A 4948-nucleotide genomic window follows, 5' to 3' on the forward strand; every position below is an offset into this window, starting at 1 on the left:
ACCCATGCCCCTTCCCCTCCAGCTCTTCCTCTCGGGTCCCAACCCTGGGCTAGGGTTCCATACGCTGCCGCCTTTGGGCAGACCACGTAAACTGACGTCGATGTCCGAGAGGAGCGGGCCGCCGCACCGTCTTTCGCCTCCACCGACCTTCGAGGCACCCTACCCGTGGGACGACACCGCCGCCGCCTTGCGGAACTTCAGGGCAGGGCAGGGCGTGGTCGCGTTGCGGGCAACGAGGAGCGGCGCCGGCGCGTGCGTAGCCACTTAGCGAGAGAGGAAGGGAGTGTCGGTTGTCCTGATACCCCAGCTCCGATTGTCCTGCCTGGCTGCCTCCCGAAGCCCCCAAAAGATCCATCCACATCCAGTACTGTAGCCACAACAAGTTTCTTCAGGTAATTTCTCCTTTGTTTTTTGACAAATCACAAGCTTTTTTATAAGTCCATGCCACTGATTGCTACCTTATTCTTGTGATTTAGATGTAATTATTCCTGTGATGTAGATGTACTGATGAATTGTTTTGTCAAAATATGTTAAAAGGGTATTTTTCTTCTATGAACTATGTGAAGAATCAACTAAGGAACAAAATGGGCGATGAATATTTGAACAATAGCTTGCCATAATAGTATTTTGCTACTATTATCGATATATGGCCATTGACTCATCGATGTTGTTATCTTACCACATATTTGTTGTCCTATTAGATTGCATTGCAATTTCTTTACAAGAATACCCAGGAGCAAATTCCTGGCTCCGCCACTGAATGGCGCCCGTGCCTTCGAGTACGTCATGTTACTACCTCACCTCCACCTCCTTCATATTATAGGTTCATAGCATCGTCTGCTACGGCGTTGTCACTCTGAATTAACACTCCTTGTGGTGGCTTTCTAGGTCCCTCGGCATTCGTGGGGGTGTTCGCAGCGTCGGGCTTGGTCAACGAGTTGATGGGGTCTTCCCGCGTGACGCACCTCCTGTAGAAGTTGGTGTTCAAGGACACGGGGCACCGGAGCCACTTGCAGATCACGCGGGAGGTGGAGGCCATGGGGGGCAACATCGGCGCCTCCGCGTCCAGGTAGCACTTGGTGCACAGCTACGACATGCTGTCCAGGCATACATACCGCTGGCCGTGCGTTGAACATGCTTCTTTGATGATAAGTAACAGACTTCTTCCTCCAATGGCTGAAACAAGCTTTGTGATTTACTCCTCTAATTCTCTTTTGACATGCTGATTAATTCCTCGCAATTTTCTAGAGTAAATCCATTCTTACATATAAATTAGTACGCTTCATACTTGATCTATATATATGATCTATTTATTCGGTTCTCATTTGTTGTCATAATGTCTCATAACCTTGTAGTTTCTTCGAACTGGTTCTCAACTAATGTTGGCCCTGTTAAAGTTTTTTTTATGGAAGCATCGATTCAGTTGTAGTGCTTTTTGTGTGGTGCTTGGTCACCGAATCAACATACTTGAAGAGATAGCTTGCTCTTGTCCTTTACTTTTCCTTTTTATTTTTTCTAGACAATGCCTTTAAGAAATAGGAAATATGAATTCATATTAAAAATGCAAGAAAATAATCAGAAGATGATTAAGGTTTAGTTTTAGCAAAACATTTGTACTTAGGAATACTGTGTGCCTAGCGAATTTTGACACTCTCTTTCTCCTAACACGTTTCAGGGCCTTCATTTTCTCGAGTATGCCGCAGGCTATGTCGTGCTCTCTTAGATCACACCTCCTACACGCCCCTCATGGTCGCACATGCTGCTACCTTCCTTGATGGCCTCTTCGCCACCAGTGTGTGCCGCGACGGCTGTCGTCTCCATGCCACCCATCAGTAGCGGTGGCAACTCGACTCTTACCTTATGCACCCAGACCCATCTGCTTCTCTTATTTGATTTTGTGGGTTGCACTGATCTCTCTTAGTACATGTCTATTTGCAGAGAAATTATTTATAATTTAGTCTTAAGGGAAGACTGATCTAGTACTGGAGGTACATTTCTAAACATTGTGCTTTTTTCATCTGTGGGCACTTCACTGAACGAATTCTGATCCTCTAGGTCTATGAATTGTATGTTCTGATTTATTTTAAGCCGAAAATTTTGTCACTGTGTCATTTATTACATACATCTCTCTGGTTCTTCCCCAAAAACTAATGTCCTTATCTGCATTTTTGGTCAACTTCACATACACATACACACACACACATATATATATATATATACATGGTTTTGCCATCTAGCTAGAAGCTCATTGGTCAAGCATGCCACAAAACAAAAAGTTAGGCGGTGCAATGCATTTCTCAGAATTAACAACAGATAGGAGAGTTGCTAATTCACTTCTTTGAATGTGCTATGGAACCCCTAGCTTGATTATTCATTGGGAAGAAGAGGGCACTACAGTTCTGATCTGCTATACTTTTTAGAGACTTTCGATTTCCTACCTTGGTGCATGATGTCTACATGAATATTTTTATGGAAAGTCTTCTACCGTCAAGCCGCATGTCGGCGCCTTCGATGTAGAGTTGATTATATTGTCTATTCTACTGCAAGTAGGGAAAGGTGGCTCCGCGTATCCATATCCTTAGGTGTTAATGTAGTTCTAGGACATATAGTATATGACTGAGTTCTTTCACCTCCTAATCCCGGGAGTAATTCAATTCAATACTTAGGCATCCACACTCCTGCTTGATCTATGTCCGAGCTCCCTCCTTTGCATAGCTAAATCTGTTGGTGACTTACCGGACTAAACGGAATCGCTAAGTTGATGTTCCATGGAATTGCTAACCACCTCTCAAAGGTTTAAAGTTTGATCTCTTTGTTATTGATCTAAGATTGAAATGGGTTCTGCAGCTCTGATGTGATAATATTTGTAACAAACAATGACAAAATCTACACCGTGCACAGACAATTACTTTGATGGTTGGGGAAAATGTAGTCATTAGTGCCTCTCTTTAAATTGTACATGTTGTAATATAGAAAAATTAGAGAAACATCTTGAGTACCATGCCCAGGTACAGTGTTACTTACATTTCATATCCCTTAGATGAGAATAATCGAATGTATGAATATATGTATCTTTAGTAGTCATTTGATACCTTTTTCTCCATGTGGAGAGTCCAATTTGTGATATTCATCAATGGAACCAAAACATGTCCACTTTTGCTTCCTATTTCAAACTGATAGTGCTTCATTGATGGCCTACAACAGTATTTTGTTCCAATAAAAACATAACTCCTAATGTCTCAGTTGGTAGTCCCCGTTCCATAGTTGATGGCCTTTTCCTCCTCTCTCTGAGCGAAAAGAGCCCATGGGGCAGCAGCGTGAGGGCACTGGCGACGGTCCATTGGGTGGCGGTGCGGTGCTCGCCGGTGGATATATTACTGTAAATGCTTAAACTTTTTAGCCTGTAGTGCTTCCTAATCATAATACTTTAGTATACTTTTTGGCTCCTATTGAGTTAACATGCTACATCTGTACATCTGCCTTTGGGTGGTTTTCCCTTTCCTTACATATATTTAGTTCTGTATTTCCAAGCTATTGTATCTTACTAGACTGAGTGGTTGGGTACGCATCCCTTTGTTTAGGACAATTACAGCAATGAAGTAGGAGGAAGAAGGAATGCACGCGAGCTCGTGAAAGTCACAACAGCAAAGATCCACAGGTCAGCAATCTTGGTTCCTCTGCTTCTGCACTGCATATATATTTATTTTCTAGAAATCTCTTTTTTTTTGCAATTTTTGTTATTTTGCTTACTACAAGTAACATGGAGATGCCATATGATTTTGTTCTGTTTGTAAAAATGCAGAAGTCAGAGGAGGAACCATGAATTTTGAACAAGCATTAGTTTGTGGCTCATGGACGAAGATTGCAAGTACTACTTTGTAACTAATTTAGCTAATCGCTCACCAAGTAGGTGATTTAGCTAATCGCTCAGTAATTAATCTTTAATCTGAAGTTGTATATTCACTCTAGGACAATAGTGATACGTCTTCTTCATATCTATAATTTTTGATGTTCCATGTCAATATTATTTAACTTTCATATACTTTTGGCAACTTTTTATATTATTTTTGGGACTAACATATTGATCCAGTGCCCAGTGCCAGTTCCTGTTTGTTGCATGTTTTATGTTTCGCAGAAACCCCATATCAAACAGAGTCCAAACGGGATAAAAACGGACGAAGAATATTTTTGGAATATTTGTGATATTTGGGAAGAAGAATCAACGCGAGACGGTGCCCGAGGGGGTCACGAGGCAGGGGGCGCGCCCTGGGGGGGGCAGGTGCACCCCTGACCCTCGTGGGAACCCTGTAAGGCGGTTGCTGCTCTTTTTTGGCCGCAAGAAAGCTATTTTTCGAAGAAAAATCTGGGCGAAGGTTTCAATTCAATCGGAGTTACGGATCTCCGAATATATAAGAAACGGTGAAAGGGCAGAATAAAAAAAATGCAGAAACAGAGAGAGACAGAGAGACAGATTCAATCTCGGAGGGGCTCTCACCCCTCCCACGCCATGGAGACCATGGACCATAGGGGAAACCCTTCTCCCATCTAGGGAGAAGGTCAAGGAACAAGAAGAAGAAGAAGAAGGGGGGCTCTCTCCGCTTTGCTTTCGGTGGCGTTCGAACGCCGCCGGGGCCATCATCATCACTGTGATCTACACCAACAACTTCACCGCCTTTATCACCAACTCTTTCCTCTTCTATGCAGCAGTGTAACCCCTCTTTTACCCGCTGTAATCTCTACTTAAAAATGGTACTCAATGCTATATATTATTTCCCAATGATGTATGGCTATCTTATGATGTCTGAGTAGATTTTCGTTGTCCTATCGGTGATTGATGAATTGTTATGATTGGTTTAATTTGCTTGTGGTTATGTTGCTGTCCTATTGTGCCCTCCGTGTCGTGCAAGAGTGAGGGATTCCCGCTGTAGGGTGTTGCAATATGTTCATG

General features: G+C 43.0%; 2 long non-coding RNA genes across 3 annotated transcripts; both read left to right on the forward strand.

Annotated features, from left to right (window-relative positions):
- The first annotated feature begins 6 nt into the window (after positions 1-6).
- On the forward strand, positions 7-1310 carry LOC119281720. Its single transcript, XR_005138517.1, has 3 exons — positions 7-392; positions 702-779; positions 889-1310. It is a non-coding gene; the product is annotated as an uncharacterized LOC119281720 (long non-coding RNA).
- A 316-nt stretch (positions 1311-1626) lies between these two features.
- LOC119281721 lies at positions 1627-4038 on the forward strand. 2 transcript variants are annotated; one of them, XR_005138519.1, is made up of 3 exons: positions 1627-1988; positions 3582-3658; positions 3803-4038. It is a non-coding gene; the product is annotated as an uncharacterized LOC119281721 (long non-coding RNA). The 2 variants fall into 2 exon arrangements; XR_005138518.1 differs by having other exon boundaries at positions 1627-3658.
- Positions 4039-4948: the final 910 nt, after the last annotated feature.

The sequence above is a fragment of the Triticum dicoccoides genome, chromosome 3B (assembly GCF_002162155.2).
Source record: "Triticum dicoccoides isolate Atlit2015 ecotype Zavitan chromosome 3B, WEW_v2.0, whole genome shotgun sequence".
NCBI lineage: Eukaryota > Viridiplantae > Streptophyta > Magnoliopsida > Poales > Poaceae > Triticum > Triticum dicoccoides.